This window comes from Mustela erminea, chromosome 6 (assembly GCF_009829155.1).
Source record: "Mustela erminea isolate mMusErm1 chromosome 6, mMusErm1.Pri, whole genome shotgun sequence".
Lineage (NCBI taxonomy): Eukaryota > Metazoa > Chordata > Mammalia > Carnivora > Mustelidae > Mustela > Mustela erminea.
This window is the reverse complement of record NC_045619.1, coordinates 27486734-27511005: the sequence shown is the minus strand read 5'-3', so window position 1 is coordinate 27511005 and position 24272 is coordinate 27486734. Positions and strand designations below refer to the sequence as shown.

The following is a 24272-nucleotide window of genomic DNA, read 5'->3' as shown; positions in this document are numbered from 1 at the left end:
CAAAACAGGACGTTGTTTAACCAAGTTCTTATGGGAGGAAGCACGGCCCAGCGAGCAGAACAATGATTTGAAAGTCCTGGGTTCTATTTTCAGCTCCAGTGTTGACTAGCTGTGCATTCAGCCCTAGGAAGGTCAAAGGCAGAATGGCCTTGTGTCGGTGACTTTTTCTGTATGTACAGCACTGGATGGAAAACAAATCAGGCATCTGGCTCACAGCCTCGAAGAGCTATGGTCTTTGGAGAATAGATGTGTAGTCACACTTTGTTTTCCTTTTTAAAGCAAAAGAACAGAACAAACTCTCTGGAGGGGAGAATGGGCTGGCAGAGAATAGAAGAGAGAAATCAAATAACCTTTTAAACAATCTGGGGGTTAAGGGATTGTTTGAGCCATTCAGATCAAAGAAGTCTCTTTGGGGTAAGTTGGAATAGCCTGCCTTTGAAAATGCACAGGGCTAAGGTTTGAAAGATTTCTCCAAACTTGGACAATAGGAGGCATCTACAACTCTGTCTGTAGGCACCAGGCAAGAACACCAGTGGCCGAGGCTTATGGGCCAACTGGGAAGTATAGGTTTGCTCTAAAGCTATCTTCTGCTACCCAGCCCCAGCTGCCTGCCATGAAGAGACACAGGTCATTATTGCCTGAGTAGCTGAGCTTTCAAAAGAAATGAAACAGTTAGAATTATGTCCTTAAAACTCTTGGTTTTTAAATAATGGACACTAATCAACTTATAAAGAGGCAGTGAGTAGGCAAAGCCAAGCATACCACAGTCTGGCAATTTACTTTCCATGTCTCTTCTACCTAAGATGAGATGCCTGAATGTGGGTCAGAGAGTTGACATTCCATATTAACCATCTTTTCTTTTTCTTTTCTTTTCCTTTCTTTTCTTTTTTTTTTACCTGGGACTCCTCACTCTAGTAGCATTTCTTGTGGCCTTAATAGCTTTGGGATCACTTGGAACCACTGTTGACAACAGGAGATGGCTAGGCAAACAAAGGTATTGTTGTAAATGTCAAACACAAATAAAAGCCAGAGGACAAGAGCAAGCCCAGCAGAGATAAGTATTTATATGGTAAATTAATTTGTTGCCTGATGGTCGTGAACTGGGCAGTAGAGCAAAGTGAGCCTCTTACAAGTGAAATTCAATCTCTGTCCACATTCTAATGGCTATAAAACTCACCATATGAAGCTCATAATTGGTGCATAAAACTAACACTTTCCATTTTTTTTTCTTTCTTATTTTGTAGGCTTTATGCATTATTTTAAAAAGAAAACATGATTAAGCCTCCTGGCTCGTTCTTATTTCATCTTTGTTTCCTCTTGCTCATTTCTCATAAGAGATATTCATGTGGATTGAGTATATTAAGTCATCTGCAATGGGAAGATGGGGCGTTTATTAAATGGGGCATTTTCTCTTGTCTAGGTGCTTCAGAAGAGGCCCAATAAAGTTGGTGCTAAGGAGACTCACAAAGCTAGGTGGCAGCTTACATATGAAGGGACCTGCTAAGAGGTTATGGAAGTGGTTCTACCCATGTTATCACCTTGGCAGTCACCACCCCTCAAGTGCAACTTTAAAGAAGCTGACACTGAAGATTATTTGGAAGCCATAACCAATAGTAAGTGTCCCCATCCTCATTCTCAATGCCAGTAGATGTATTTCTTCCTTAATCCAAACCAAAAGAGAAAGATAGTGGAACCACTCGCAGAGGTTGATATATGTCTTCAGGACTGTATGAGACATAAGAACTGATGTCTAACTCATATTTGAAAACACATGGACTGTGACATGAACTACTCCTTTTTCAGTCCAGGACCAAGATAGGTTGGGAATAATTAGCACTTCAGAATTTGGTGGGAACCTACATCAGAATGGTAAATTGGGTCATTTTATAAGAGATTGTGTGGAAGGGTGATATGACCCCATTTGAGGGGATATACCACTAGAAGCCAAGAGAATGAAGAGGTCATAACTGGCTAGGCTGAGAAGGCTTAACTGAAGTCAGCGGAACAGTGATTAAGAGATGCCCTACAAAGTAGACAAAGGGGAGGTTTCTTCAAAAAAGAGACTCACCAAATGTCCCATGAGAGCAAAGTCAGTTGGGATGTCCACTATTCAGAGGACCATGACTGATTATAATAACACGAGCGAAGTTTATTCCACCTTTCCATCTTCCCCTTGCTTGACCAACTTTCCCTGTCTCTGAACAAAACAGAAATCACAGGTAGGGAATATGGCAACCATATGAAGAAAAGAAAGTAAGAAAATCAACCTGGCTCCTTCTCCTAGGCCCAGACATCCAACATGAGTGATAACCGAGCTGTGAGAGGAAACAGCTAACGTTCATATGGATTAGACTTTCTACTGCACCAGATTTTTCACTACCTTGAAAAAAAGTGGGGTTTGAAGGGTTTGTTTTGTTTTAATTTATTACCTCTTGGTAATCAGAAAAGCCAATGGAGAACTTTCCAGAGTTATATTGGTTAGTGGAACCTGGGGGTTAGAGGTGAATATCAGGTTCAAAGGGGCAGAAGCAAAATAAAAATGGCTTTCTACTTACTACATTCCAAGTCCAGCTCAGACAATTAACCAGTTTTACTTGAATATAGAAAGTATTTTTGTGGTAAGGATTCAACATAACAAGGATGCAATATGATGTCACAGTTATCTCTTCAAATTCTTATCTTTACAATTAGTTTTGTCTCCTTAAAGATATATTGGATTACAGAAAAATTTCTGCAGGATTCTAACAGATATTCCTTAAAACAACATTTCTATAGTCAAAGATACTGGTGAAAAACTAGTTTATTCAAAAAAATAAATAGGCTTTCTTACTGTAGGTCTTTTAGGAATCTTTACTAGGTTAATATGTGTTGTGAATTTACCAAAAAAGGGGGTTTGGTGTGGGTTTTTCATAGATAGATTTTATGAAGTTCAGGAATTTTCCCTCTATCCCTATACTTTGAAGCATTTTAATCAGGAAGGGATGCTGTATTTTGTCAAATGCTTTTTCTGCATCAATTGAGAAGATCATGTGGTTCTTCTCTCTTCTTTTATTGATTTGTTCTATCACATTGATTGATTTGCGAATGTTGAACCATCCTTGCAGCCCAGGGATGAATCCCACCTGAACATGGTAGATAATCTTTTTAATGTGCTGTTGGATCCTATTTGCTAGGATCTTGTTGAGAATCTTAGCGTCCATATTCATCAGTGATATTGGTCTGAAATTCTCCTTTTTGATGGGGTCTTTGCCTGGTTTGGGGATCAGGGTAATGCTGGCTCCATAAAAAGAGTCTGGAAGTTTTCCTTCTGTTTCAATATTTTGAAACAGCTTCAGGAGAATAGGTGTTATTTCTTCTTTGAAAATTTGGTAGAATTCCCCAGGGAATCCAATCCATCAGGTCCCCGGCTCTTGTGTTTTGGGAGGTTTTTGATCACTGCTTCAATCTCGTTACTAGATATCGGTCTATTCAAGTGGTCAATTTCTTCCTGGTTCAATTTTGGGAGTTTATAGTTTTCCAGGAATGCATCCATTTCATCTAGGTTGTTTAACTTATTGATAATAACTGATAATAACTTACTGATAATAACTTCTGATGATTGTTTCTATTTCCTTGGTGTTAGTTATGATCTCTCCCTTTTCATTCATAATTTTATTAATTTGAGCCTTCTATCTTTTCTTTTGGATTGGTGTGGCCAATGGTTTATCGATCTTATTGATTCTTTCAAAAAACCAGCTTCTAGTTTCATTGATACGTTCTACTGTATCTCTAGTTTCTATCTCTGCCCTTCAACAGACAAATGGATAAGGAAGATGTAGTCCATATACACTATGGAGTATTATGCCTCCATCAGAAAGGATGAATACCCAACTTTTGTATCAACATGAATGGGACTGGAAGAGATTATGCTGAGTGAAATGAGTGAAATAAGTCAAGCAGAGAGAGTCAATTATCATATGGTTTCACTTATTTGTTGGAGCATAACAAATAACATGGAGGACATAGAGAGATGGAGAGAAGAAGGGAGTTCAGGGAAATTGGAAGGGGAGATGAACCATGAGAGACTATAGACTCTGAAAAACAATCTGAGGGTTTTGAAGGGGCAGGAGGTGGGAGGTTGGAGAAGCCAGGTGGTGGGTATTATGGAGAACACATATGGCATGGAGCACTGGGTATGGTGCATAAACAATGAATTCTGTTGTGCTGAAAAGAAGTTAATAAAAAAATATGAAAAAAGGGGGGTTGGATATAGCATTTCCAAAGTCATTTGCCCATGCAATGTTTTTATTTCTCAAAATTTAGCTTTTATTCAGTAATATATTTTGAACACCTACCATGTGCAGGCATGAGGGTTGAGTGTTGGCAGTTAGTTCAATATATCAGATGTGGTTCCTTCCCTGAAGATCTTATATTCTAATCTGCTTATTTCAGTCCCTCGTTCTCTAGAATTTTCTTTGGAGAGACCTGTTCTATGACATTTTTCCAGATTTCTGTCACTGAAAAGCTATTTGTTAACACAAATGTATGATTCACCTGAGCACGAAGTTGCCTTATAAGAGAGATTTATTTTTATAAAACATAATAAAAATATGCATTCACAACAAAGCATGAAAAAAAAAATTTGGTCACTTTTTCTCTCTCTCCTTGGTCAGTTTCAGTTGAGGATGAAAACCCCTGAGAAAGTCACCTCTTTTCTCTTTTCTCCCTTGATTTGATTCCTTCCCCTGTATCAGACATCCAATCCCCACATTTTTTTCCTCTGCTCACTCAGGAAAGATCTGACATCAGCCAATTGAATTTGTTTGGCCTTCCTGTGAGGCATTTCCACAGAGGTTAGAGTTATATGTAATCTTGTGTTATCCCATGAGACGTTCCCATATGGGTATTTCTTAGGCTATCACTTTTCTCCATTCCCAAAAAGTCGGTCTGCATTCAATTAATTAGAGCATCTAAATCTTGATGAAGTATGTGAAAGAAAACATGGAGGATATAAATAATTTTTTTTCCTGGATCCTCGGTAAAGTTTCATGATGCCCAACATCTGCATAAGGATTAGCAGAGACTTTGTGCCCAGGTAGCTGTGAACCTATCAGATGTCAAAGGACATGGCCCACTGGGCCTAGACACATATTTCCTCTTCCCTTCTGGTGACAACAAACTTCATGGGAATTTCCATTCCTGGGAGAGACCCAAATATGCCAACTACTACAACTACTATGCCCTGAAGTGCAACCTCTTACTCTACATCATCTATGAATTGCTGACTCCTTTCTGCCAAGTTTTTCACCAACTACCAGATTCTCTGCCCAGTGAGCATGGGTCCTTATTCCTAGGGATCTTACCTATGAAACCTTGTGGGCAAGATCAAAGAATATATGCTGAATCACAGTAATGGGGTTTACAATTATTTGGATTATCAAAGTAAGTTTAGAAAAAGTATTTCATCAATTGTTTTAGGACCTTGTCCTACTTAACATATATCTCAAATATAGCTCAACTCCTTCCACCAATAACCATCACATATATCACTATTTGTGTCCAAGCCATCATCATCTAAGACCGTAATAATATAGGTCTCAACTGGTCTTTCCAATTTTGTTTCTGTCTTCTCCAATTTTTCACATAAAAGAATAAGTGAACCCAAAAATAAATCAGGGTTTCTGCTTCTGACCAAAACAGAGAAACAGGAACAACTTGAAACAAATAGAATATCGAAATGTGTGTGTGTGTGTGTCCCACAGTTTTTAGATATTGACCCAAAGTTAGTACAGGACTGCAATCTCCCAAATAAAGAAAGCAACAATGTGACTAGGAGTGACCAACCATCTTTGTTTGCCTGGAACTTAGAGAGTTCCCAGAACATGAGACTTTCAGTGCTAAAAGTGAAATAGTCCTGACTAAATCAAGAAAGTTGTTCATCCTAAAAGCCCTGTGATTTCACCAGCTAACTGGTATATAGGAAGTTTCCAGCTGTAGCACAGGCAAGAGGGGACAAAAGTGTAGTTCATCAGACTTGATAAGTTGAGGAGATAGAGATGGAAGTTTAGGGATACAGGAGGCTAGTCTCTGAAGGGTGAGTAGCAAAAAGAAGAAAGTTGTGCACAGGAAAGCTGCACTCTAAAGATACAGAGAAGGGTTTCCTCACATTATTGGCTGAGTTATGATCTGCACATTCAGGGGAAGCAACTAACTAAAACTGGGGAAATAAATACAAGAAAGGGGTAGGTGGCAAACCCCTTAAGCTCACACAGGGCTGGGATTAGTTTGTTATCCTGAAAGCAAGAATGAAAATATGTCATAGTTCAGTGAACACTGGGTAGAATCCTCAGTGGGGCACTATCTCATTAATGGGGCAAATTAACCATAGCTTAAGGAGACTGCTCTAGACCCACTCTAACAAAGCTTACAGGATAGGATCCAACTGTTTCCAAGTAACGTAACCATATGTCAGGAAAAAAATAATCTAATATTAATTCAAAAATACAACACAATTAATTAATCCAGGAATAAATCAAAGAATACAAAAACACCCCAAAATGATGGAACCAGCAGGCAAGTATGTAAAAATATCTTATATAAATATTCTTTAAATGTTAAATAAGGTAGGGGAAAAAAGAGCATGATAAGGGGAAATTTTAAAGATAAAAACACCCAAATGGAATTCCTAGAAAAGAAAAATATAGTATATGATGTAAAAAAATCCATTAGATGGATTTATAGCAGATTAGACACTATAAAAGAAAATATCAGTGAATTTGAACATAGAGCAAAAAGAAATCTAAAACAAACAGAAAGACTGATGAAAACAAGAAATCAGTGAGATATGGGACAATATTGTGTATAAAATACATGAAATTAAAGTTCCAGGAGATGAAGAGGGGAGCAGAATATTTGAAATATTAAAATTGAAATTGAGGGGCACCTGGGTGGCTCAGTGGGTTAAAGCCTCTGCCTTCCGCTCAGGTCATGGTCTCGGGCTCATGGGATTGAGCCCCGCATTGGGCTCTCTGCTCAGCGGGGAGCCTGCTTCCTCCTCTCTCTCTCTGCCTGCTTCTCTGCCTACTTGTGATCTCCGTCTGTCAAATAAATAAAATCTTTAAAAAAAATTGAAATTGAAAATTACAATATTTGATTTAAATTGCAAAAAATAAACCCAACCATCCAAGAAGTTCAATGAATCTTCAGCAGAAAATAACAATCTTTACAAAAAAGTTTAAAAAATCATAATGAGGGGCGCCTGGGTGGCTCAGTGGGTTAAAGTTTCTGCCTTCCGCTCAGGTCATGATCTCAGGGTCCTGGAATCAAGCCCCATGTCAGGCTCTCTGCTCCTCAGGTAGCCTGCTTCCCCCTCTCTCTCTGCCTGCCTCTCTGCCTACTTGTGATCTCTCTTTCTCTCTCTGTCAAATAAATAAATAAAATCTTTTTTTAAAAAATCATAATGAGCTTGGGGGGGGGACAGTGTTAAAGACAAAATCTTGGAAGCAACTAAGAGGAAAAGACAAATTACATAAAAAAGAACAAAAGGATGAAGGCATACTTCTCATCAGAAACTGTTCAAGTCAAAAGATGTCAGAGAAACATCTAAAATACCGAAAGACAAAAACAAAACAAAACAAAACACCAATCAAGAGTTCTTTAAAAAGTAAAAATATCTTTCCAAATTTAAGCCACATAAAAATTTCAGACAAACAAAAGGGGAGAGGATTCATTACCAGCAAATGTTCACTTGAACAAATATTAAAGAAAATTCTCTAGACAGATAAAAAATGACAAAAGGCAGAAATTTGGGTTTACATAAAGGAATAAAGAGCACCAGAAATAGATAAAATTTGGGTCAGTATAGAACAGATTTTTTTTCTGTCTTTTCCAGCCGCTTTAGAAGACAGGCAGCTCTTCAAAAAAAATAAATAAATAAAATCAGTGAATTCTGGATTTTATGTTGTAAATAGAAGTGAAAAGTTTGGCAACAAAACAGAAAGGATCAAACAGGAATTGCACATATGCAATGCCGTAAGGTTCCTATATTATGTGTGAAGTGTTGTAATGTTACTTAATGGCAAATTGTGAGAAGTTAAAAATATATAATGTAAACCTCAGTGCAACTGCTAAAAAAAGTTAAAAAGTTATAGCTAATCATCCAATAGTAAAAATGAAACAATAATAAAAATACTCACCTAATACAAAAAAATAATGGAGAGAATAAATAAGAAAAGATAAACAAATAGCAAATAGCAATATGGAAGATTTAAAACCAATAATATCAATAACTACATTAATTGTAAAAGGTCTAGATACTTGAATGAAATGACTGATATTATTGGATTGGATAAAAAGGCAATAGCTAACTGTATGATGCCTGAAAGATACCACTTAACAAATAGATTTTAATAATTAAAAAAAAAAAAGAATGGCAAAAAGATACACCATGCAAACTCTAATCAAAGAAATTCTGGAGTGGCTGTGTTACTATCTGACATTTTATGGTTCCAATAATTATAGTTGGAAATTTCAACTCTTTACTCTCAGTAAGTGATAGCAAAAGTAGACAGTAAATCAGTGAATATACAGAATACTTGGCCACTAGAACAACAGCTGACCTAATTAGCATTTATAGAGTACTCCATCCAACAATATCAGAATATATGTTATTCTCAAGGGCATATAGAGCATCCAATAAAATAAAGTAGACATTATTATGAGCCATAAAACAATTCTCAATACATTTAAGGGGATTAACATTATACAAAATATGTTCTCTGGCCATAAGAAAATCAAGCTAGAACTCAATACCAGAAATATATACCTGTAAAACTCTCCAAATATTTGGAAATTGACCCATGGATGAAAGAGAAAAATCACAAAAAAATACTAGAAAGTGTTTTGGTCTGAATGAAAATAAAAACAATATATCAAATTTGTGGAGTGAAACTAATGGGGCCAGTTCTTAGGGAAAATATAGCATCAAATGTCTACATTAGAAAGGAAGAAAGATCAAATCAATGATCTTAGCTTCCACCTTAGGAAACTAGAAAAAGAAGAGGAAATTAAAACCAAGGCAAGCAGAAGAGAAAAAAAAATTAATGAAAATAAGCTACCCTAATTGAACACTTACTGTGACCCAGGCATTATCTTAAGAGACTGATGCCCAGTATCTGCTCTAATCTGGTCACAACCCTATGAGCTAGATAATAATAAGATTATGATCCTATTTTTCAGATGAGGAAATTGAACCTTGATGAGGTTCATTAATGCTTCCAAGTTCATGTAGTTAGTTAAGAACCAGAATTGGGATTTAAACTCAGACCTCTATGTAACATTCTTCAGACTTAATTAAGCATATTTATGCAGTTAAACATATTTTATTATCTTTGTTTGATATTTCTCTATTGTATATAGAAATATATAACATATATAGTATGTATATGATAGAGTACATATACATATATATGTACATGTCATATATGTATTATACAAATTACATATGTTGTGTATGTATACATATATGTATATACATACACTCACATACACAAAATCTTTATTAACTTAAAATCAGAAATCCTCATTTTCCTAGCCTGTTGGAGAATAGTTTAGAGGTTAGCCATTGCTATTGTCATCTCTGAAAATTATTCTATCAATGAAATGATCCACCATGAAGGACATCTGTGGAAACACAGTCTGTGACTAGAGCCCATGAATAATTTCCACTTGTTCCTGCCAGTCTTTTAAGCTATGTGTCCTTGAGTCACAGAGACATGGATGGGCAGCTGAGAGTATCACAGAATATTCCGTTGCTACCATAACTCACTCGAGTGTTAATATATGCTCACACAAATACATCCAACCTTCCCCAAATATTATGCAATTGAACTTGCATAATATTCTTTACTTGAGGAGCCAAATGCATCTCTCTCCAAGCACAAAGTAGTAAAGGGTACAGGATGCCTGATTCTTATTCTTATACACAATTACTCTGTCATCTTGGGCAGGTCACTTTGGGATCCTGTTTTATCACTTTGGATCTCATTTATTTACAGGTGTTAAATGGAAGGAAGGAAGCATCCCCAATATCCTTCTCGCCTACACAGTTGACAACTTTGAATGCCTTATCAGTATGACTCCTGGTCAGTTCCCAGTCTCCATGAAGGTAAAAGTCAGATGATAATATCCATCTTAACTCCTTACAATGACCTACAGAGCCCCACAGCACAATTTTCCCCCACACCCTCTGCTCAAACTCCTGTTATTTTGCTGACCAGATCTACTACTCTTCCCCTCTGTATTAATTTGCTAGGGCACCGTAACAGAATAACACAGAATGGGTGTCTGAAACAACAGAACTTTATTTTCTCACAGTTCTGGAAGCTGGAAACCCAAAATCAAAGTGCCAATGGGTTTTGTTTCTTCTGAGGTGTTCCTTCTTGGCTGGTAGGTGTCCACCTTTTTGCAGTACTCTTCATGTGATTTTTCCTTCAGTGTGGTGTATGTCCAAATTTTCTCTTCTTGTCAGGATACCAGTCAGACAAGATCAGAGCCCATCCTCATGGCCTCATTTTAACCTAATGATATCTTAAAAGGCCCTGTCTCCAGATGCAGTGACATTCTGATATGCTGAAGGTTAGGGTTGCAATATGTGATATTTGAAGGGACGCAATTCAGTGCCCAACACCCTCACTCACTCTGCTCCTGCCAAACTGGCCTTTTTTTATGTTCTTTAAACACTCTTGCCTTTGCACTGACTATTCCTTTTCTCGAACAATGCAAAATACCGTAGTGTCCTCTGTAATCTTATAACTTTGAGGGTGCTCCCATAACTAGTGGGCATGTCAACCCTTGGCTAGAAACTATTTTTATAAGATTTATCCTGAACTTTTCTGGTCTTCTTCCTTCTCATTCTTTTTCAGTTTGTTCCCTTTTGCGTCCTTAAATTGTCACTCCAATGCCTTCACAGGAAATGCCTTTAGAGTTTGGCTCCCCTTGTCTCATTCCACCCAGTCAGGGTATGACTCTACTCTTCTGACATGGCCACTGTATTAAATGGGCTGATTCATCCATTCGGAAGAAGTTGAATTAATGAGTACCAGGTTATGACCCCATCAGTATTAGAATCTAGAAATACACAGGAAAACATTAAGATTAGGATTAACTGGGATTTATGAATACAGTAACGATGTACACAGGGCATTCTCAGAGCCCAGGGAAGTGACAATAAAATGAATAGACAACAAGAAGTCTTTTAGAAAGAGATGCAATAGAGCTGAAATTTGAAGACTAAACAATGGTTAGCCAGGCATAGAAGGGGGAAAAGAATTTCCCAAGCTATGACAGCATCATATGTGAAAGTCTAGAAGCATGAAACAGTATGATATTGACAAAACAGAGGACATGCTTCAGGGTATGGCTAATGAGGCTTGACTGAGGATAGATATGGGGGGGGGCAGAAAACAAAATCATATCTGATGAGATACTGTGACTTGGAAGCCCTGGGAAGCATTACCAAATTCTTAACAGGAGACTAATTTGGTCAAATCTCTAATTTAGAAAGTTAGTCTGCCATTACTGAAGAGGATGGTTTATATATAAGAGCGGGTTCTAGACAAAGGAGAACAGTTAGGAAACTATTATTGTAATTCTGCTGTGAAAAATAAGGATCAGAATCAAGGCAGAGGCAACACGAATAGAATGGAATGTATGGCTCCCCAATAAATTAAGGAAATGGAATTTAGGGGGTTGATGTTGGGTGTACTGTGGGAGTTGAACTAGAAGAAAAATTTGAACTAACTCCCAAGTTGCTGGGTTTGGCAATGATAGAGATGATCATATTGTTCATCATGAAAGGGAAGAGAAATAAATTCAGTTGCAGACATGCTGAGTATCTGTGAGACATCCAGAAGAGATGTCCAATAGGCAGTGATATTTATAATTTTTCTAACCGTTGAGTGAGAGTACCAAAGAGTCTTTACTGATTAAAGCCTACCTAATTGCTTTATTCTCCTTGTAAATGTTCTATTCTCCAAATCACACCTTAGGATCTGCAGCAAAAGGAAGAATGATAGAATTCATTTGTTTGTTTGTTGTTTGTTTGTTTTGAGACCAAGTATAATTAAAAAGGTAAAGTACATCTACAACCCCTCTTCCTCAATGTGGCACCACCTAAGGTACAGATGTCCCTTGGGTCCCAAAAGTGTGACAAGGCACATACATTACAGTGACCATCAAGTAATCTCCTAATTTGCACTGAAAAACAATATATAATGATTAGTGCAGAAGTATAGTGTTTCACAGATAACCCAATGTTCTCTTTTGACTGAAAAACTCTAGTGAAGTAGGCAAAAGAAGTAATATATTCTGGCTTCATTTTACTGATGAGGAAGTTGACGAAGAGATCAAGTGACTTGTCCAAAGCCATACTAATCTGCAGTGAGCAGATTAAGTCTTCTGGCTCTTCATCTTGCTCTTTCCAAGACACCACACATGCTCCCCCAGAATAGCATGCTTACAAAAGACATATAATCTACTCACCATAACAGCTTTTTAGTAATAGTTTAATCTTCTAAGTAATCAATCCCGGCTTTTCCATTTACTAGTGAAATTGCAGGTGGAAACTATAGAACTTGAAACTCTACCTTTCCCATTTCTGTATTGATCCTCTCTGAAGGTAAGTGATATTAATGGGATACATGCTATCATCTCATATTTCACAACCAAGCCCTTCAAAGTTGAGTGACCCATAATGCAGAAGGGACCAATTTCCTTCCTTGGCTCTAAAGCATCATTAATCCAGACTTCTCTATTCTGTCCAGTTGCTTAGTGATAGCTGGCTTTCATTCTAATAATTATCATCATCATAATTTTATCACTCTATTCAGACTCCTCTAAATTGCAACGTGGCCTGGGATACCTGCTGAGATCATATTTTTATATGTAGAGATAGTGTCGTAAATTATCATCTGCAAAATTCTAACATCTCAGAAGTTATAATTCCCTGTCAGGTTCACTATGATAGCATCATAAATTGCAACACTATATGTGGCATTGCAACAAGTTAAATATAACACATATATACATGAATCCTGCATTAATTATTGCCTTTTGATTCTGGTGGTTTCTCAGGAATGCAGTTTGCGAAGTTTACATAAATGTTTTTATTTAGTGTGATAAATTGAGACATGACTCTTTTGTAAAAGGGAGAAAGGAGAGTAATCGGATTCTCTGCAGAGATGGCAATGTATTGGAGACATCCGAAAATGTTTTGTCTTCATCTACTAAAAATTCCAGGCTGAAAAGAGTGAAATTACCTCCTCTCTCTAAATGCTTTTACCCTAGTGGCATTATATAATTATCCACAAAAGGGTGTGTCATATTACACAATCACTACCTTTCCCTTAGCTGGAGATTTCAACGATAAATAGATGAGAAATAATGTCACTTAGAAGGGACATCAAAGGTTCACCCAGACAAGCTTTCTTGTATCAGTCTTTCTTATAGTAAGTCAAGCAATATTTTAACTTAAAAAAATACAAAACTTTAACTTGTTCTTCTGTCTTGACATAGGTTGGGAGATCTTTCATTCATTCTCCAACCTCACCTAATTCCACTCTGTCCAAGCAGAGTCATCTTTTCAATTCACTGATTATCCCAAGGTTGTTCATGTCTCAGGGCCTTTGCACATCCAGCCAGATCCTTCTTCCTACCTACCCTCCACAACCACCATAGTCACTTCCCATTGTTTTTACCATGTTTTTCTCTATCACTTCACCCTGTTCATTTTCTTTATGCTTATCAAAATTTGAAAAAAAATAAATAAGTGGTGCCTCTTATCTGTCCTCCCCAGCTCCATCAGCACTGCTAACATGTCTGAGTTGGATGTCATGTATGACCAGTGGCTAGTCCATCATTAGCGCTCAATATATATTTGTAGAATGAATGAATGAAAGGAATTTCTCCCCAAGTTTTTAGTTGTTGCCTTATATGCTTAAAAATCACTATTATAGCCTTATATTCTAAACACAAATATACTTCTATAGGTAGGGGAAACCACCCACAGACACAAGTCACTGAGGTTGTAGGTAGGGGAGTGATTACTGAGCTTTTGTGAAACATAGAATCTCTTCTGCTAATGTTCACTTCCTAGTCAGCTTCAAATAGGTATAGAAATGGAAGATGAGGCTTGAAACTGTCAATGTGATCTGATTAACCAAGATAATATGGAACTTTTTTGACCAAAAGCATCCTGCCCACTTTGTAGAATGAGATGCAGAACCTGTATTGCTTCTCTACTTCTCTCCAATTATGTGTTCCTTAAGAAATTCCACAAACAACAATTTAAACCCAAAGGAAATAATTCCTTTATTTAACGTAAGTAACACCCAATGTAATACTATTTCTTTGTTTGGTGTTCATTTATGATGGAGAATAGCCCAACTTTTTCTTTAAAAAAAAAAAATTCCTGAATTTTGCCAACAATTATTAAAGTGTTAAATGATTTCTGAGCTATCAGTAGCTTGATTTCTTAATCCCATCTTTTAAAAAAATCTCTCCAATAAACATAGCCATGTTTTTTGTTTGTTTGCTTTTTAAATATTTTATTTATTTATTTGACAGACAGAGATCACAAATGGCAGAGAGGCAGACAGAGAGAGAGGGGGAAGCCGGTTCCCTGCTGAACAGAGAGCAGAGATGCAGTGCCCAGTCCCAGGACCCTGAGATAATGACCCAAGCCAAAAGCAGAAGCTTAACCCACTGAGCCACCCAGGCACCCAAACATAGCTATGTTTTACAATATATAAAACATGCTAAAAACATGTTGATGCAGACCGAGATGTATTGGTAGACTGAGCAGGGAAAGTATGGTAGCACAGAGAGCACTTACTTGCCCAAAACAACCTCACCAGTCCCGACCATATGCAGGTGCATGAGTGAGGACCCATCCCCCCCTTCAACTGTAGGCACCTGAATTGCTATCTGAGATGGTTCCATGTTTCAAGACATTGAGAGAAAATATAGTCATTATATCAGACCAAGGATGGGCACAGTTTTCCTGTAAAAGGCCAAAGAGTGACTATTTCAAACTTTGTGAGTCACACAATCTCTGTCACAACTACATGGACAATACAGAAATATACACGAATAGGTGTGTTATAATAAAACTTTATTTATAAGATTAGGCTGCAGGCCAGATATTGTGGCTGTAGATTGTCAACCGCCATATTAAAGGATTCTGTGTACCCTATGGCTATAGGGTAAATTCAGACTCAGCAAACATCTATTAAACACCTACTAAATGCACAGGTTTTCAGATAGTGTCATAATTAAGCTTCACAACAGATCTGTAATTGATTGGTGTGAAAACTGAAACTGCTTGACTACTAAGTTGCATAGCCAGAGATAAATCCATTCTCCTCCTCCAGGGCTTAAGACCCTGGATTCAAACAACCTGGGTTTGAATCTTGCCTGAGCTATTTTCCAACTGTGTGCTCTATGCAAAGTCACTCAACTTTCGTGAGTCTCAGGGTCTCCTCCACCTCATACAGTGGTTATGAGAACTAAGAAATAAAACACAAATAGTGCTTAGAACAGTATCCTGTGCTCAATGCCCATGGCCAGCTTCAAACACAATTCTGTAGACGCTTAAGGTTCCAGAGAGTTCTTATAACAGTTCCACAGGTATTTGATCCAAACAATTGCTGTTGAAGCATTTTACTATTTAAAACACATTAATAAAACAAAACTTATACCCAAGCAGTGTGTACCAAATTTAACCTTTTTTCTTCCTCTTTGTATTAACATTTCCTGTCTGTTAACTTTTTTTGTGCTCAGACTTTGAAGCAAAGCTTTTCCTGTTCTGTTTATTTAAAGATTTTGCAGAGAATTCAAGGTAAACTGATAAAGCTAATTATTGCCATTTTTAGCTACTTATCTATGTGAATGACAATTGTCTTGATACTGCAACCAAAGTAAAAGAATATAAAATTGGAGGTTGAAGTGGATATGATTCCATGTCTAATTTCATGTTACTTGAAACAATTTCATTATTCCCATCAATGGATTTCCTAACAAGTAAATTTTAAAAATTATTTTAAAAAATCTTTATGCTAAAAATGATTCCCTGTTTTCTCTGTCTCATATGTTGAAGATTTATGCAAATTTTCATTTGGAGCTAAAAAAGACATTCCCCAGCAAAAACATTTAACTAACACATCACTAGACCAGAGTTGTTTCTTTAGATCAAGGCTTAAAATTCCTAGCATGAGAATGATTCTTACATATCTTTTTTTAAAAAATCACTCCCTGATAACCAGAACAGGGCAAGTGGCCTTCTTCACTCTCTTTGGGGCCCACTGTCATCATAGCGCTCTAGTGACCTTAATAAGTATTTCTCCCTCGATCCTCCTGACAATCCTCTGAGTTTGCCAGGAAACTGGTCTTAGTTCAGTTTCAAAAATGAAGAAACCGAATGAGATTTTTGAAAGTATAAATGACTTCCCAAGATCATACTACTAAGCAAGTGTCAGAGTCAAGACTCCAGTCAGGAGACATATGAGTACTGGTCCAGAGTTTTTCCCACCAGTTTTGATACTGAAAAGATCGCTGGCACTTGGGAGTGGGGTTTTGAGAGTTCAGAGGTCAACCTTTAGCCATTTCCAAGGCTGATGGACATGCAGGCTGACCAAGCATTATCTCACTCCTTGGTTGTTTTCCTACAGGATGACCAGGCTCTCTAAGGATAAAAGAATAGCCCAAGGACTTGAGTATTTTATTTGTCTGGCCCTCTGTCTCACTTTCTGCAAGAGTCATTTGACATACCACTTTCCTAAAAGACCCACATACGGGTTCTCAACCTCAGTCCTGATCACAGTCTTCTAGACTTTACAACCCATAGGGGAGAGATGGTATTACGTGTTTATATCTATAGCACAGAGAGGTATCCAATCCATCTCTGTGAATAAATGTAGGACAGAGTTAAGCATCATGCCACGTTCTTTTTTAGACCTCTTTTCTTTTTGTTACCACCCTTTGGGAGCCATTTATGCAGGAATGTTGCAGTAAGCTTCCAAGTGATTTTTGAAATTTTGATCCTATGTCCCTCACATTTTTTTTCTGCATTATCACCACCAGCATCTCTAACTCCAAGCTAGAGAAACCAAGCAAGGTTTCTCTAGTGCCTCTTAGAACAACACAAGTTTCTCTTCCCAGGATCCAAGTTTCTCCCCAGTATGCCTTACTAGTATCTGTCAGGCATCCTCTCTACTCCGATCTTGTCATTTCCCAACCCCCTTCCTTCATGTACTGGGCAGGCTTGCTACTGCCTTGTGGCTTTGTCATGCTTGTCTCTTTGCCAGGTTTCTTTTCTCTCCACAAATCCAATCCTAACCTATGATTTCAGACCCAATCCAAACTTCATTTTCCATAAACTCTTCCCTAGTTATTTTAGCCCTTTATAATTTTCATAACACAAATTTTAAACTTGATGACACTTACGTTAGTTTATGGGTTAGTCCAATCTCTATGAACACTGTAAGCAACTGTATAAATTATACCCACGTTTTCCTACCTCCCCTACTGTAGATACTCACTAAATTAAATGCTTAATAAAATAATTCAGAGATTTAACTAAATCAGCATCAACCCAAAGCACACATACAAAAAAAAAACAAATATTTCTGAGACATGTCCCATAAATGGTCCATGCTTATCTCAAGATAATTTTCCTCTGTACTTTCAATAAAAGGGAAACCTAGACTATAATTTTATAGGTTGTTTTTCCTCCTTGGGCATTGCCATTGTTATTGATGTTTACTAAACAAAATCTGCCACAGAAGCATGTATAAATGCCTAAGAATGAAACATAACCAATATCTAACAACTGACTGCCTTCTAATTGGTTAAACAAAATGAGTGACACACTAACTAGTCAAACTCCTTTCACCTGGGAGGATCTCTATTGATTTCCTTTCATGTTATCTAGACGATTCGGAAAAGTCTAATGGCATTTCGAAAGATTTCAATGAGTGGGACATGACACTGCCTTTCACATCTACTGACTAGAAGGGAAAACTAAATACAAAAGATTCTTTTGAGTGAGCTTCTCTCTGATTCTTCAACCTATATGTATTTTTTGTAATGAAAAGCAAATTTTATTTGTATTTAAGAAATGAAGAGAGAAGTTGTAGGTTATTATCGGGGTACATTTTATACCTGTTGCAGAAGATGAAGGTGCATTTTTTTGTCTTGGAACCAATCTGTAAGTCGCGTTCCTTTAAACACAGATGGAAGCCATCCCCGCTGTGGCTGTAGCCTCAGGCAGAGGAGGAAAGTGGGAGAAGGAGGAGCCCGCCATAATGTTTTATCCATTCTGATAGGTCAATATTCTTTTTTTTACCTGACTTTAATGTCTGGCTAATTGGAGAACTAGTAATGGGTTGACTGAGCAGAAGCAAACTCCTGTATTCTGTTCTCTGAACCCAGAGATAATCAAAGACCAGTATTTCATCTCTCAGCTGACCTAACTTTTGAGAGGGAAGTAAACTAGGGATGTGAGATAACTGGATAATTTGAGCATATTTTTTAAAAAAATCAACATGCCTCTTGAAATTGGTCAGACTTAGCTGATAATTTTTGTTCTCTTCACCGGTAACTTGGATTTTTTTTTTTTTTCTGTATTCTAGACTCTTTGGTTGCTGTGGGATTTAATTTATTGGATAAGAGTAAATGACTTAAATATTAATCATATTTGCAAAAAGCACAGAAAGATGGTAAGGCTATACACAACCTAGAATTATACCCCAGGGTAGAAATTGACTAGGTTAATTAGGACAGACTTCTAGGAAAAGTTAGATATTTCCTTGAATTCCCAACTGGAAATTGATACTTTTTGCGTTGTTGTTCATTAGTCATTTAAGCCTTAGTCATGTCGACTCTATTAAGACTACCCCATTCTTGGGGCATGAAAGAAAATGATGAGTGCACACACTTGATAGGAAAAAGAGCACTGGACTGGATGGAAGCTGAAATATCTGGGCTCCAGTCACAGTGCCTCCCTGTGTAGCCTTGGACAAGCATCTTTACCTCTCTGGTCTCCTGTCTAAGGTACACAGAAGAGTTTGAACCGGGGCAGACTTCCAAATGGTTCTTAGTTAGAAGGGGTGGTGGGTGAAAGCAAAGTTTGCCTCAGAATGCCCACCCTCTCCTTTTCTATTCTCTGGGATGTTCCCCACCCCGCCATACCCCCAGATCCTCACACGGGTCATTTCTTCCCATCACTTAATTCTCTGCTATAATGCATTCCCTTAAAAGTCCCTTCCAGATAGTTCTCTCTAATGCCTCCTTTCTCAGTTACTCCCTATCCCTTACCCTGCTTTACTTTTCTTCTTGGGGTATTTCACAACTTACAAATACATACATTTTTATGCATTTTCCTTTTTATTAACTGCCTCCTACCTTGGAGTATAAGCATTCCGAGAACAGGGATCTTATCCATTTTATGTATGCATAAAACTCTACGTGGTATGTAGTAAGGACTTAGGAAATGAATGAAATAATTAAAGGGATGAATGGGTGAAGGGGTCCCCACCTGGCACAGGTGGCAGTATGCTGGAAGGGGGTGGCAGCTGGCACACCCCAAACAGGCCCAGCCAGTTTGCCACAGTCCCCACCACTCCTATTGGGTTTCCAGTGCCGAGTCCATGTGTTCCCAGAGCTGCATTTCTTAGATCCCACTTTTCCCACTGATGTTCCTGCTTGTTCTATGTAGGTATTTCCGTTTATGATATGATACTCCTGGGCTAAGATGTGCTTGGGCCAAAAAAAAAAAAAAAAAAAGTCCGCTGCTAAAAATAATTTGAAAACTCCCAGACAAGAGGACCTTTCAAATCCCTTCCAGTACTAACAGCCAGTGAATTCATGCTTCACGGCCATTCAGATCTGTAAGTATGAAATGCAAGACGTGTGTATTCAACTTCCCTTCATTGCCTCCTTTAAATGCTTTTTTTTTTTTTTTCTTTTTTGATTCAATCCCCGCAGGAGCACACCACGTGAGCCCATTAGGAGACCGGCTCCTTCCCACCTGCCACCTCACGCCAGCCAGCAATCTCAGCGTCCCCACTCCACTCTTGCTCATGTAGAGCTATCCAATCCTGAGTGGCAGGACTTGGCAGGACAGCTGTTGGGCTCCCCACACATTTGGAGGAGGGGAAAATATGAGGTAGGTGGCTATATTCTTCTCCTCCTTTTTACGGAAAGAAACAGCTGCGATATTCTTGTGTAAGAAGGAGTAAACAAAAGCTGGCAGGCCTCAGCCCCACGCAGCAGACAGCAGCGTTCAAATGGATTTTCCTCACCCCCCGGGCGCCATCCCACGACCCATGGCTCCATCCCCCACAGCCCCATCCCCCACAGCCCGGAGGGGAAGCAAGGTCCTTGCGTGCCCTGTGCACTTGACCACACCCGTCCAAATGTGCGATTCGACCCAAGGAAACCAGTGCGATGCACGTCCTCAACCTCGTTCAACAGTCCCTTACTGGTTTTCACGAGTGGCATTGTCAAGTCTCAGGGACGGCTGCGTGCACCCGGCCAAAACGCAGTTCCTCTGGGAGAAGCAGCATCCTTAGGTTCAAGGGTGGGCAGGCAGGCAGGCGTCTCTGTGCATGTGCACAGACTGGCTAACGAAGAAGTAGATCTCTCTGTATTAAGAAAGTCAAGGTATGTTTAGAGGTACTCTCTGATTCAATGGTGGCTGGCTCATTCCTATTGTTTGCTGATACAGAAAACAGTGTGTTCATTTATTCCTTTTCCCGCCCCCTTCCCTCTTAACAGCCAGGGCCATCTGTCCCTCTGAAACTGCCTTTGGTTGCACAGTTTTGAATCCAGGGGACAATCCACGTGAAGAAGTGATTGTCCCTTCATGTTTTCTCGGAAGGGATTACAATTTTTTAAAAAACACCCTTTGTTTTTGTTCTTTGCACGTTCTCCAGTTGAAATACTGCACTCATTGAACTGCCAGGAATAAAGCCTGGGAGCGGACACTGGGCTGGTGTGACGTCAATTTGTTAAGCAAGGGCACTGTTCCCTAAATATGCTGGAATTATGTGCATTCTTTATTAAGAAAAGTGGGGGGATGGCTCTTTGGATGCTTGACATAGTTATCTTTCAACCTCTTCTGCTCCATTTAAAACTAAGATTCTTTGTCTTCGTTGGTGTCTGTCATTTAAGACCATGTGGTTGGCAAGTTAATGCACTGAAGAATGAAAAAAAAAAATCTTTTGTGTCCTGACCTTCATGAATTCAATAACTCAAGATGGCCACACACCTATGAGTCTGAATCAAAGATATTCACAGATCCAGTAAGAGATAAAGAAGGAATTTGTCTACAGGATTCTTTTATCCTGGAGGTGCTTCATGTCACCCAGTTGTGTGGCTGTTTTTTTTACAAAGCCATTGCCCCTCTAGGAAGTATTGATTTAGTCTGGTTAAACATGTCAAGTGAGAGGAAATGATCAATGAATCACTGCTTCAAAACATTTAGCCCAGCCATGGAATCTGCTGATTTTTGTAATCTCGAAGAGGCTGATGCAGGAGCTTGGGGGAAGAAGTGAAAATTCCAAATGTTTCCTTCATCTTTTTTTTTTCCATGTCCATAAATGAAAACACAAGTTCAAGAATATTGTTTCCTAGGTCTCTTCCTCTGCCTGTCTACGTTATCATCACTTTTTGTTGCTGCTGTTGTGTGCGACCTCAAGGAGCATGAGATGACCTTCATCAAATAGCTGGGTTTTCAATGTAATTCGTATCTTCTAAGCAAATTGGATTAGGCCAGTAATGACTCACTGCCCTGTGGTCTGGGGAAACGTTATCAGCAAAAGCATCTATCTTGGCACAAAACAAACTCAGACCATCTCCTGTGGGCCCATCTTTCCCCCATCTCCTGGATTCTGGTAGCCTATCCTGAGCCAAAGATCTCTTTAGGGACACCTGGGTGGCTCAGTTGGTTAAGTGTCCGCCTTCGGCTCAGGCCATGATCTCAGGACCCTAGGACAGAGCCCTGAATCAGGGCTCACTACTCAGCAGGGAGTCTGGTTCTCCCTCTCCTTGCCACTGCCCCCAGCTTGTGATTTCTAATTCTCTCTCTCTCTCTTTCTCTCTGTCAAATAAATAATATTTTTCAAAATAAAATAAAATAAAATCACTCTGTGCCAGACTACTTTGTGACATTTAGGAAATGGCTGAAGTCCTTACAAATCCCAGATAGATCTGGAGGAAAACCACTTTGAATCAATGATTTCCATGATCTCTAAAATTCAATCAACAGTATTTCTTAAAATTAATGAAAGTCAGCATATAACAGGTTCAGCAGGGATCAGCTCAAGGGGAATTTTTGGATAAGTTTCCAGAGGTACTGACCACAAGACCACTTCACTAAAGGGGATCCCCCAGTTGTTTTCTGCTGCAAAATTTCTCTAAGGCGGGGGTGTCTGCAAAGACATTGTTTCTAATTATCTTTTAATCAGAAGAAGAGCCAGCCAGCAATTTGATAAGTGTATCCTATGTGCCAGAAACCATGCGCCTATGTGATGTCTCTAAAACTCACAAGTATGCCAGGTAGGAAGTCACCACATTGTATTTTTCAGATCAGGAACCTGAGCCCTAAGAATGGAAGGTAGCATGGCCCTAGGCCACACTAGCCCTAGGTACTGTCTTTTCAGAAAAAAGCATAGATGATCCAAAAGAACCACCTTTACAAAGAAGCCCTATAGACTCAGAATGCCAATTTCTTCCACAGTGGAATGCATTCCTGATAATGAGGGAATTTGGAGAGCTCGATTAATTCCTTGCTACATCCTAGGATACTATTTACGTGTTCTTAAGAGGGTCATTCTTTTTGTATACCGAATACTTATATGAAAAGATCATCACCTTATTCCATGTGCTAATTTTTAGGGAGAAGTTTATGTATTTGGGGAATTTAATTCATTCTGCATTTTATCCAGGAAATGAAAGCCAGATGTTTTTTGGACATTTGTTACTTGCTTTAAGTAAAAGCTAAGGTTAAGATAAGAGATACGTTGATTGGCCATTGCATCTTCCTCTGAAGAAAGTGAAAATTTTCATATCCTACCTTACCGTACCTTCGGGACAGACTTTAATAAAAAAGAAAACATTTAAAAATTCCTTGTATTTGTAGATGGCAGGGGTTGGGAAGGTGCACTCAACTAGATTAACAGAGCTCTCAATTAATCTAAATTCAAAGCAAAGGGCCTGTGGAGTGTCAGGGACCTCGAGCAAAAGCACTTTGGAGGAGAGTTCACTGCCAAGTTCACAGAGAGGTCACGGTCCTCCTGCACTCTCGAGGCCAGATCCTCGGATTTCATTTCAGGCAGCGACACTCCAACCGTAAGAGGAGCTCACTGAGCCCGGTCCACGTGTGTCTGCTGGCTCGCCCGCCTGTCTGGCATCTCTGCCTCTCCTCTTCCGCACTCCCCAGCATGACCTTCCAAACGGAATGAGCTGTCCTTCCAAATATCACCCTAACGCATGCAACAGCTGGAGGCAAGAGCGAAATAGACTGAGCTCATGCAAAGGGAATTAGCATTGAGTTTTCTTTCTTTCTTTTTCTTCTTCTTCTTCTTCTTTTTTTTAAAATCACAAAAAGATGTGTGGAAAATTCATCTTAAAAACGTTCTTAAAAATTTCATTCATAAAGGTTGTTGAACTTCTCGGAGAGTTTTAGTTTAGCAGATTTTTTTGGAAAGGATGCATAGCTAATTATTTCTCCTTCTCCCTATCCCTGAGCTTGGGGAGGATTAGAGCATCTAGCAAAAAAAGAAAGCTCACCTAGCTACCCTCTTTTTCCTTAGCAAGTCTAAGGAGCTGCACCACCATGCTCCGTGAGTTTCTCTGGAAGAACAGACAGCCGCCATATTTGCAGAACTGGCCCACGTTTTGAAGACACGGGTTTTCTCCCTTTATTTGTCCTTGAAACTGGCTTCACTCTGATTTATAAGTCAAAGAAGTGATCCGGTGTACATTTAGGGAAGGACCTCAAAATCTGTTTGGCTCTGTACAAATCAAGGATATTCCCCGCCTTCTTCACATAGTTTGATTATGACTTAGGGGACTTGGAATGAACTCAGATAAAGAGACATGGTGACTTTATGCAGAACAATTTATACCACACTAATATCATTTTCTACTTTTTTATTTGTTTGTTGTTTTGTTTATGGGGGCGTGTTGGTGGTTCGGTCAGGGGAGTCCCAAATGCATAGGGTATCATGTTGTCA

At 38.7% G+C, this 24272-nt stretch overlaps 1 long non-coding RNA gene across 2 annotated transcripts; it reads left to right on the top strand.

The window, feature by feature from the left end:
- Nucleotides 1–306: 306 nt before the first annotated feature.
- Nucleotides 307–21663, top strand: LOC116593020. Of its 2 annotated transcripts, none has more exons than XR_004286707.1 (4): nucleotides 307–414; nucleotides 1421–1613; nucleotides 20020–20200; nucleotides 20970–21663. It is a non-coding gene; the product is annotated as an uncharacterized LOC116593020 (long non-coding RNA). The 2 variants fall into 2 exon arrangements; XR_004286706.1 differs by having other exon boundaries at nucleotides 20816–21663.
- The last annotated feature ends 2609 nt before the right edge of the window (nucleotides 21664–24272 follow it).